We start from the raw sequence: 11,959 nt of genomic DNA, 5'->3' as shown, positions 1-11,959 counted from the left end.
TCGGACTTCTGATCTCCATTGGGAACTAACCACCACCATCTCTTGCAGGGCGACTTCAGCTACATTCACACTGGTCTCTCTCCCTCTATTCCTCCCAGCCCCCACCCACAAAATCTCTTCTCCATGCAGCCTCCAGAGGGGTCATTTCAAACCTAATCTGCTAATGTCCCTCATGTGCTTAAAACCCTCAATGGCTTTCTGTCGCACTTGTAATAAAATCCATGCCCTTTATGGTGGCCTCATTTTTCCAGCTGAGGCTTGAAGGTTAATGGACTTGCCCAACCAGTCCTGGGAGGACAGAGGGAGAGCTGAGCTCAGAACCCCAAAATCTGGCCTAAGTTCCCCCACTCTGAGGTATATATATGTCTATATACTTTGATCTGGAACTATCTCCTCAAGAGAAAGGAAGGGAAGAGCTTTCCCAGAGAAATGTCAGGGTGATTGCCACAATGTTTGAGGTTTTTAGAAGAAAGGCTGGAAGAAGTTGGAACACTCTTTCTGGAAACTTCTCTTTCCTGCTCTCAGAATTTCCTGTCCTCAAAAGTATACAAAGTGTTGCAAAATCAATGACTCAGAGGAGTTCTCCAGGAAAAACAAGTTTGTCCATTTGAACAAACTACTCACTCTCTAAATGCATGAATAGGAAATAATGACAATAAAATATATACTTATATATTTTATATCAGGTTATAAACTCAAATGCCTGCAGGACCAGACTGGAAACATATGGGTGGGGATTCAGGCCAAGTGTTGCTAGATCTTCTGATTTTTCAAGAGAAAATAGAAATCTGGAGTTATATGTGAAAACTCCCAATTTTTAAGTACAGGCAATGGATTTTAACAATTATTTTCACCATGTGAGGACCAAACAACATTTCTGTGAGCTGGATAGGACCCATAGCCATCTGCCTGAGATGCTGGTCCTACATACTCAGAGCCACATCACCTCTGCCATGCTGGAGTTTTATGGTCAGGTATGGCCCCATTCCACTTAAATGTCTTTCTGGCCTTTGAACTTTTGTTAGAAAATGGTGGGTCTAGCAGAGCAAGCCGGAGCTCGGTGCCAGGGAATCTCCGAGTTAGCTTATGTCTGAGGAGTACATCATACCCATGCTGGGTGCCAAGAGGACAATGATGCTAAAGGCCAGGCTCTTTCCTCAGCTTAGGCCAATTTCTAAACTATCTGATGGACCTGCTAATGCTTTACAATCTATATATTCACTTAGCTAAAAGAGACAGGCTCCCCGCATGCAATGAATTCATGGTGGACCTGCTGGTGGTTGTGAGACATACATATAAACAGGGAACCCTCAGAATTTGGTCCATGTTGAAGGTGGATTTATAAAAATTAAATAAATCTGAGAGTGCACAGTCCTGGCTTGGAGGGCTGGTAAGCCAGGTGGAATTCCTAGACTAGGTGACCCGAGATGAGTCTTTAAAAAAGATTTTTTTTTTAATTGAAGTGCAATTGACATATAAATTATATTAGTTTCAGGTATACAGCATAATGATACAATATTTGTCTATGTTGTGAAATGATCACCACATTAAGTCTAGTTAACATCCAGGAGTCTTCAAAGATGGTAGAGTGGTTATTTTGCAAGGTAAAAGTGGATAAATGTGCTCCTGGAAGAGAGAACCTCTTGAGCAGAAGTCTTTGCTCAAGTACTATAGATAAAGTCTAGTTTGGAAGAATGAATGTACATTTGAGGAAATGAGATGATAAGGTAATCAGATAAGTTGAAATAGACAAGATAAGATAAGATACCAGGCAGAGCGTGGCAGAGAAAATATACAAAGGAGAGATAAGGTGGTGTGCCAGAAAGAGGGTCACAGGTCGTCATGTTAGTCTTCTTGGCTTTGCATTGATCTTGCTGAAAGTCTTTGTCTTCTCCTCAGGACAAGACCTGTGCTCATCATCACTGAGGCTCCAATAATGCCAGGGAAGGGACCTCTTCAGTCTCTTTACCCCCTATCAAGTGCCCACTGATCCTCTCCCAGAGCACAGAATGTTCCCTATGGCTGGCCTGGGATCAGACACTGGAGACTAGGTTATGGACGGCATCTGTACTCAGACCAGCATGAACAAGAAACACGGTTCACACCTGCCAAGCCCGACAAGAAGGGGGCAGTGACAGGCAACCTTTTCCCTATGATCCATCTGGCCCAAATACTCAGAGATCCAAGGTTGGCTATCTTGAAATTCTAGATGATCTTGGTTTTAGTTGTCCTCCGAACAGAGAGCAACGCTCTGACTTCACACACATCCACAGCATTTTCTGTCTCCTGACCCCCAAAGGTCATATTCTCTGGTTTACCATTGTCCAAAAGAAGCCCTACTCTTTTTGAACCTATCTTTCAAGTTCTACTGTTTATCCTTTTTTACAAATGGCACTCCTGTGAGGTCCATTTTGATGATCTTATTTACAATTGTAACAACCCCCACCCTGCCGCATCACTCCCTAGCTTCCTAATCTGCTTTATTCTCACTAGGATGTATCCTCCAAGAGGATGAGTATTTTTATTGGTTTAGTTGTTGCTCCATCCCAACACCTATAACAGGTGTCTGGCACATAGTAGGCTTTCAATAATTATTTGTGACAAGAATTAACTATGATATTTATTGATCCCCTATGATGCGTCTGAGGTCTGTACCCTCATAGAATTTAACAATCTACCTGCTATTTGAATGTCAGACTTATTCCAGGGAAATCACTGCATCTTATCCATCTCTGTATGCCCAGATACAGAATCCTGCACACAGAAGATGCTCAACAGCTCTTGTCAAGTGAATGGGTCTACTCGACATGATCCCCTACAGTCCAGCCCCAGTGAGCTTTATAATAATCCCTGAGAGTTTCCATGACTCCTGAGACCTTTTGACCGTTCTCTGCACACTGGCCAAGTTCTAATTCAAATATCACGTACATCATCTGTGAGGATTATGGTTAATGCATCCTAAAACAGTTGGTACGCCAAGAAATTAATAAATATTAGCCATTGAAAATACTTTTTGAAAAACCCTCAATGTGAACTTTTACCATATGACTATCTAATGCCTGCAGTGTGTCTTGCTGTATAAAAGCTTGCATATCAAGCTTTCTGAGTGGTGTTCCCCGTGTAGGATGGGTTTATGACAGAGGGGTGGGGTTAAGAGAGAAAGGCGGAGGCCAGACAGGTAAGGGGTCAGATCTGAACTCTGCTATGGGTTAGCTGTGCAAACAGGAGCAGGTCCTTTCATTTCTCTGATCGCGGCTCCCTCTGATAAATGGGCATGGTAATTTCCCAGCACAGAGTCAGTAGAATATGTAACAAGATCCCATTTAGACAGAGTCTGAAACACACTTGGGGCGTAATACCTATGAATGAGCATCTCATGGCTTTTAAAATTTCCTTGCTGGAGGATATGTGCATTGAAACCAGTGACCCTCCCCCCAATTCCCTTTGGGAATCTGAGCCTTTCACTTTGTGTCCCTTTTGCATTTCATGCAGTCCTACTGCAAAGGGAAAGCTTGATGGAAATATCTCCTTGCCTCGTGTGGGTGATTGGTTTACACCCAAATCACAAAATCTGATTATAAGTTTGTAAATGTCTTTGCTTGCAGAGAGAGACCCGTATTATTAATGGCCATAAAATTAAATTATCTGGTGCATTTCTATTCCAAAAGAAAAACTGATCCATGTTCACTAGTCAGCCCGCATAGCGTCGATGTATAAACAAAAATGGAGGGGGGGGAGAACACCCACCATGTTATTTATTCAGTTCCAAAACATTTTCCACACACCATATGGCAGGATTTTTTTTTTCTTTCCCAAGCCTTTTTCACAGATGTAATTATAATTCTTTTCACCTTCCCCAGAGAGATCATCTTGAGTATTGTAAAGATTGTATGAAACTTGAGACCTTACAGGGAACTTTATTATTGTGGCAATCAGTCTCCCCCCTCCTTTGCAAAGTTCGGCCACTGGCCTGTGGATAGTAGCTCCGCAGAGCCTGAGGTTTGCCCTGGGGACTGTTAATGATCGGTGAAGGTCAAACATTATCGTGATCATTATCTCATGTCCATCAGCATCTCACTAGCAGGGATGGAGTTCAGCTGGACCAGTGGGCTACACCATCAGCCTGAAACATGAGCCAGACCTCTCTTTCTCTGGCTTTTTTGTCATTGTTAGGGTGTTCTCCAATCCCACTAGAATGCAGAATTAGCAATGTTTCTGCACCACGTTCTGAGCATGAGGGATCTTAGCACTTACCTCTTGTTTATGTCACGTGGAACCAAGCAAAGGGACTGGACATGGAAGAGGTATCTGCTAAACACTTGTTAATTTTAATTTTCCTGGTGCATAAGAGTATTGATAAGGATTGATTCAAGTCAACTCAGAAAGTGTAGGCAGATCGAACCAGGCATCCCCGAGGCTGCAGAGACCCCGTGTATTAAACACACACTGTGTGTGAAGCTTTGTACTAAGTGCTTTGTGTATGGGATCTCCTTTACGTGTGTGGTAACCCAGTGAGGTAAATAGTCTCATAGTTTTACAGGGATGGAAACTGAGGCTTGGGGGTGCTTATGTGCTCTAGGCAAGGTCACATGCGTTTTTTTTTTTAACCGCGATGTTATAATAATAGCAGCTCCAGGAACCCCAGCACATCTATGAAAAAGGGGTCATTTTTAGTTGACCCCCTTTTGAAATGAGGAACGGGGACTCAGAAAAGCATAAGGAACTCAGACATACGTTCCCACAGCTAGCAAATGTGCTCTCACCCAGTCTTTACCCAGTTCACTGTGCAAAACACAGTGTGTCATACACCCTCTGAGTTTTAAAACATGAAAACCTAACCTCCATTTATATCCTTGTTTCTATGGGGTGATGTGTTCCAAACGCCAAACATCTGAGTTACAAAGGAACTTTTGGCAACATAACCTGTTTATGTGTTGAAGACTGTCTGTATCTTCCATATTGATAGGGTGCGTCTGGCAAGAACAAAAATCATCTTGTGATTTACCAGATGGCGATTCTGTTCTCCAGCTGGATCGGGAATCCCACAGGACCCATATCTTCCTGCAGGATTCCAGCAGCACCACCTCTGTGCGGTCGCCTTACCACCACACACGGGGCTGCCTAGACCCCCGCACTGGGGCCCTATAGCTCCAGCAGAGCGAGGAGGAATTCACTCGGGTCAAGAAGGTCCCACACTTGGCGTGCTGTTCAGGAATTGCGCAAATGGACATCCTCTGCGTGGGAATGCTCCCAGCCACATGCACCCCCGAAGGTTCTGACTCACAGACCATTGGTGCTACAAGGTAGGGAAAACCAGTTCTGTAGAAATCGTCCAGAGAAGAGCTATGCTCAGTGACTTACAGCAATGTTTTCCAGTTGTTTTTGACTCCAGCTTCCAGAAAGATAAACATCTTATGTTGTGACCCAGTGCATGTATATGAGTAGAATATGCATATTTGCTTGTAATTGAAATATAGATTATACATAAATGTGTGTGTGTGTGTGTGTGTGTGTGTGTGTGTGTGTGTTGGGGGGTGGGTGGGGAATAACTGAAATAAAAGTTTCACAAAACAATACTTACCCTTCTTGTGTGAGGTGCACACTTATTTGTCTTTTCTCTCTCTCTTTTTTTTAGAGAGATATCAAGTTGGGGGAGGGGCAGAAGAAGAGGGAGAGACACTCTCATGCCGCTGTCTCACCAAGTGCAGAGCCTGATGTGGGGCTCTATCCCATGACACTGAGCCGAAACCAAGAGTGGACGCTTAACTGACTGCACCACCCACGTGCCCCACACCCTTATTTTTCTAATCCAATCAATTCCATTTCTTTCCTGTCCATTTCCTGGTCACAATCCTCTAGATGGTTTCTACAGCCCATGGTTTGAGAACACTGTTTTAGGTCAGGTTCCATTTACAGCTCTGGGGTACTAGACCTAGAGTCTCTGGCCTCCGTTACCTCATCCGTAAAATGGGTATAAACCACTACTTTTCTCGTATGATTGTTGTGAGAATTCAATGAGGTAATGCTTGTCTGCAAATCCTCAAAAATGATGAATTATTATCTAATCCATATTGTTCACCTTAAAGACGGGAAAATGAGAGCCACTGAAAGAGAGGTTCACCAGAAGTCACTCTGGGAACGAGCAGAGTCTGGGACCACAATGCAAACTTCTGACCGACGCTATTACTCCAGGCCAAAGGGAAAGTGTCTTACTTGCAGAAACTGCATTAACTCCTCGGAGCGACCAGCGCAACTTCAAATGCATGGCTCTCTCTGTGCCTTTCCCAGCCTTGCCGGCGCCCATTCTTGCTAGGTTTCCCGGTGAGAGTCTTCAAAATGCCAGTGCCCCAGGGAGACCACAAGTGTTTGCACCTGCTGAGTGGCTCCTTTGGTCAGGGAATGAGGCCACGGGGATGTTCAAATGGGAGAAAAAGGACTCCCAGAGGGCCTCACTAACTCCTTCTAAGTCCCTCAGAGAGACTGGCCCCGGGAAGATAAGACAGCAGAGTGCGCGCTTCAGTTCTGAGCCTGGTCTATTAGAACCAGAGAGGTGTAAGCTCGGGGTTTTGTGGTGAAGCTGGTAGCAGTGAGGAAAGAATGTTGTCAGCATCTTTGCATCTGTGGAGGCTAGGCAAGATGCTAGTTCTCCAACCCCATCATCCCCAGGATTACCCAGTGCTCTCCCCTCTTTGCCTCTGCTCAGGCATTTCCTCCCACCTAGAACCCCATCCCTTACTTTGCTACGTTTTTAGATCCTTCCCATCCTAAAGTTTTCCTGCCTACCCAGCTCCCAGCTCGTAGATACTTCCTGCTACCTGGAATCTTTTGGGGAGCATTTGCATTCCCTAGCTGTGTCATAGATAAGTATATAAAATTGTTCTCTCCTGCTAATATAGAAGCTCCTTAAGAGGCAGAATCTCTATCTGAGTTACCTTGGTGTCTTTTTGGGCACCTGACAAAGTATTTTGTTTGTACATATAAGGCCCTGAAATGTGTGTGTTAGGTGAATGAATGAGGGAAAAAATAGATGGGCATGTGGTAGGTGAATGCTGTCAGACTGCTTGGCATCACCAGAATACATTATTGACGATGCATTTGTAAGTGTGTGTGTGTGTGTGTGTGTGTGTGTGTGTGTGTGTTTTCCAAACTGAATTGTAAGCCTGGGACTCTCACCCTTGCGTGCTCATGAGAGTCCCATGGGGAGTTTACATAAAATACTGAGGCCCCACCACCAGAAATTCTGTTTAAATTGGTTTGGGCTAGGACCTGGGGAATGCATATATTTAATATTGTCTCTTGGTGATTCTAATGTGCAGCCATGGTTCAGAGGACTGCTGTTAGCTTTCTGATTAATAGGAAGATGGTATATGAAAGTGCCAAGTAGAGTAGCTGGTCCGTGGTAGTGCCCTATAAATACATATAAACACTTCCTCTCCTCCTTCCTCTTGAGAGTTGGGACTTTACATTTTGCCTCTTTCCATTGTGCAGGGAACTGAGCTCAAGGGACAAGTTAAAGAGAGGGCAACAGATGTTTCAGTGGGGAATGCAATCAAGGGTCCAATGAGGCAGTCCAGAGAGTGAATGCTACATGCTCATAGAACTTGGGTAAAATCACTGTGGACTTACAACATTCAGGGGAAAGTTTGTGAATAAGGTTAGATTGGAGTTGGGCCTCAGTGAATGGGCAGAGTTTGGCAAACTGGTGAAAAGCAACCCGAAGGGCATTCTAGAAAAGGACCATAGCATCCTTCAAGACAGGAAGATGGGGGAAGACTGTCATGTGCCAGGCACAGCGCTGAACACATTACATGTATGACCTTATTTAAGACTCGTAGGAACTATTACTATCCCCACTTTACAAAGGATGGGACAAGCTTTAGAGAGGGCAGACAATTAGCTCAGGCATGCAGAGAGAGTCAGCGGTGGGGCTGAGATTTAAATGGGGTTTGTCTGAGATACTGCGTGCCGCAAAGGGGGGAGCGGGTCACGGTGTGTGGATAAGTCTGTCTGAGTAGGTGTGTTTGGAGAGGGAAGAAGAGGTCGCTAGACTAAAAAAAGCATGTTTGGGCTAGACTGGGTGCCAGTGCATCTCCAGATCTTGAAATTTACCTTGGGGGCCACAGGGAGTTGTAGAGTTCTGAGTAACATGATTAATGTGGCTGAAGCCACAGAGAGCCAAGAGTTAGCAGGGTTGACAAGAGCCTTGGGAAGTTATTTAATCCACAACTGGCCAAATGAGGGAATTTATTTTACCTTACCTAAATTATTCTTGCCGAGGATCAAACCCGACACTTCAAACCTTTCTTGGAAAAGAAGTTTGTAAGCATCAGCCCCAACAGGTTTAGCAACCTCATTGCAGTGTTTTTCTCTGGGGGCATCCAACGGGAGCGTTTTTTACTGAGCACCTACTGTATGGCAGAGCCCGTGCTGTAAGCTGCAGAAAAAGAGCTACAGAGGATTCTCTCCCTTCTCCTTTTCCTCCTATTGGTGATCCCTCGGAGACCAAGCTGGAATGGACTCATCAAATGCCTTCCATTATCTGCCAGCCATCTTTTTGCTGAGCTGAAAATGCACAGAATTACCTTAACGTTCCCAACTGGGTCTTATTTACCAAGCCGCTTTCATCCCTTGTCTTGCTTTCCTTTGAACTACATCCAATTTATCACTTTTTTCTTTTCTTTCTGGAAACATGATGCTCAAAATTGAACACAGCCATCCAATTAAGCCTCACCACAGCCAACTAAGTGGCTGGCTTGTTTAACATGGTGAAATCTTATTAATAGGTAGATGGGGAGGGGGACGCGAGTGTACTTGGGCCATTTAGATTTTTTTTTTTTTTTTTGGAAGCAGTAGATGCAAAGGTGGGCAGAAGAAACTAACATGCCATCAGCTGCCTTAGAAATATTCTTACTTAATTTTTGTGGCATGTTTTATTTGGGAGGGTTTTGTGTTCACTTATTTTATTACCTTGACATTTTTATACCCCCGGTAACAATTTTTTTATAAGTTAAGCTTTTACTTAGGTACAGTGTGAAGCTGTTCTTGAGATGAAAGCTGTTATCTGATTCAGGGCTTAATGTTGAAAAGTTCTCAAGCTGGTGAATCTAAAGACATTTCCTGCATAATTGTGTACTTAGAATTCACTGGCAGCGTAAAAGAGAGAAAGCTTCATGTTCTGTCTGGAATTACGAAAAAAGACAATTTATTTTTAAGTGAACTGGGGGCGAAGGGGGGAAAAAAGCCTGTGACGGAAGATGTTTAGCTGAGTTACTGAAATACCATCTGGAGGCTTGGCTGGAAAAGAAGAGAAATCCTAGAAGGAGCAAGATGTGGGGCAGCTAAGCCGAGGAAGGACCAGCACACCGGAGAGATGCCGCCTCGACCAGCGATGTGATTTGTGCAGCTCAGAGCGGGGAGAGCTAATTTACCCTTGGAAAGAGAAGACAAAACTTATTTAAATTTCTTAAAAGTGTAGCCTCGTGCGCATAACATAAAATGTACCATTTGTAAGTGTCCACAGTTCAGTGGTATCCCATACATTCACATTGTTATACAACCACCCTGTCATCCATCGGCAGGAGGACCAGTTTTCCTCTTCCCAAAGTGAAACTCCATATCCATTAAATACTCCTCCCTCTTCTTCCTTGTCCCTGGTAACCACCATTCTTCAGTTATTTTTAAAAACAGTTATTTTAAGATTTTATTTATTTGTTTATTTTAGAGAGAGAGAGAGAGAGAAAGAGAGCACGTGCAAGCAGGGGGAGGGAGGGAGGGAGAGAATCTTAAGCAAGCTCCATGCCCAGCACGGAGCCTGATGTGGGGCTGGATCTCACGGCCACAAGATTGTGACCTGAGCTGAAGCCAAGAGTCAGGTGCTTAACCGACTGAGCCACCCAGGCGCCCCTGAAAGACAGTGATTTTTTAAAAAGTTGGAGGAGAAGGGTCTGTCAGGCCTCAACTAATCACACCAGATTTATGAGACATTGTCAAACCACTCCTACTTTACCATTTCCTCCAGCCTAGGCCTGGTCCTGTCTTCTATGGCGGCTGTTGTCCTGCAGCCCTGTCCGTCTGTCAGTCTGTCACCCAGACTGTGACCTCTGTGAGAGCAGGAAGCCTCAAGGGCCCGCCTTCAGTGCTCAGGGCCCGATGCTGGCCACTAACTGTTCCTCATGACTACTGTTTGCAGGGCACCGTGATCGATATTTACATCTCTTATCTCGAGGATCCTCACAGCAACCCTGCAAGGGAGGGGGTGCTAAACCCATCTTAGGAGAGGAAGAAAAGGAACATCTGACAATTTAAGTAATTTGCTCAAGGACAACTGGTAGAACCAGGGTTTCAATAAAAGTCCATCTCTTGGAGAGCCTGGGCAGCTCCAGCCCCACATAGGGCTCTGTGCTCAGCGTGGAGTCTGCTTAAGATTTTCTCTCCCTCTCCCTCTGCCCCTCCCACCTGCGAGCATGCATGCTCTCTCTCTCTGTCTCAAATAAATAAATAAATCTTAAAAAAAAAAAAAAAAAGTCCATCTCTCAGTTAAGCATCTGCCTTCGGCTCAGGTCATGATTCCAGGGTCCTGGGATCGAGTCCCGCATTGGGCTCCCTGCTCAGCGGGGACTCTGCTTCTCCCTCTGCCTGCTGCTCTCTCTCTCTCTCTGACAAATAAATAAATAAAGTCTTTTAAAAAAGTCCACCTCTTTACCATTTTCCAAAACTTTTTTTTCCCAAAGGTGGTCTTTGTCAGCATCTTTGATAGGAAGATGGGACCTTCAGGCACAGATGTCCCTGGGCTGTAGAAATCCACTTCCTTACCAAAGCTGTGTTCCTGGAACACTACTTTCATGAGATGATAGTAGGCACTTCTTAAAACTGCAAAAAAAGTTGGAAGAAGGGGCTGTACTCCTCCTGTGTTGTCTAATAAGTTTGGAAATACGGAGTTCAACACAGTTAAACAGAATCATCCTTGCAAAACATCTCAGAGGCTGGATTCTTCATTCAGTCTGCAAGCTTATTTTTCCTCTTTTTATAACGATTTGTTTATCCAGTACTCCGTAGGAAAACTTTAGTAAATGCCAGGGGTGACATGCAAAATATTTAATGACTGTTACAGCTTGGACAGTGGCCAATCCGACTGGAGAGCAGCCCAAACAGAAACAACAGGAGCCAAAAACTGGTGTGGTCACACCGACGTGAGCTGACGGGAAGGGCTACCTGCAGGTCATCAGGACCCACCTTAATCGATCAGGGCTCTTGGATGACGGACAACTCCGGGAGCGGGGAGCAACCGAGCATGCCAACTGTCCCCAGGAAAGAAGGAAGCCCATTTCCTGAAAATGTTTCTTGGGGCTGTCTAGGATGCTTGGGTTGGGAATAAGTTTTGTCTGCCTGATATAACCCCCTACCTCACCTATAAGCAAATGGAGGTTGGCACACTTCAAGGCTGTCAGTGGTGGCTGTCTGCTAGGCTCTATTGTATTTTGAGCAGAGGCGACATCACTCATTAAAAGGAACTCCGGACAGGAGCCAGAGGGTCTGGGCTCTGCCTAGGACGCATGGTGACGAGAGGCCAGTGGGCACCTCTCGATGGGCCTCAGTACCAGCTTCTAGTGCAGGGGTGGGCTATGTTATCAAAATTCTCCTCTCCCTGTAATATCTCACAACTCCCGCCTTCTGGGCTGTCCTTAGGTTTGCCGATTCCCATTTTTAGTAAGTAACTACACTTCCCCCTCACAGCCCCCAAGCAAGTCAAGACAATCTATGTTTCTTCCTTACCTGTCAGGTGATGTTGCTACAAAGATAAAGGCACTTGCCTTTTGAATTCCACATCTGTCTGAGTCTGTTCCACGCTTGATGCACAGCCAGGAGTGGAATGGGGGAATGTATCTTTAATATTTATTAAAGGACTCCAAATCTCTGTAATCTTCCATCTTTGATCCTGTTAAATATTCTAAACTCCTTT

General features: G+C 44.7%; 1 long non-coding RNA gene across 1 annotated transcript in view; it reads left to right on the top strand.

Moving 5' to 3' along the window:
• Positions 1 to 5,016: 5,016 nt before the first annotated feature.
• LOC116641396 overlaps positions 5,017 to 11,959 on the top strand; it is a 49,147-nt gene continuing 42,204 nt past the window's right edge. Inside the window, exon 1 of the long non-coding RNA XR_004301163.1 lies at positions 5,017 to 5,303. This is a non-coding gene — a long non-coding RNA (uncharacterized LOC116641396). The remainder of the gene's footprint in view (positions 5,304 to 11,959) is intronic.

Source organism: Phoca vitulina, unplaced genomic scaffold, assembly GCF_004348235.1.
Source record: "Phoca vitulina isolate PV1807 unplaced genomic scaffold, GSC_HSeal_1.0 scaffold21, whole genome shotgun sequence".
Taxonomy (NCBI): Eukaryota; Metazoa; Chordata; class Mammalia; order Carnivora; family Phocidae; genus Phoca; species Phoca vitulina.
The sequence above is the reverse complement of the archived record's forward strand: the minus strand, read 5'-3'. Positions and strand labels throughout refer to the sequence as shown.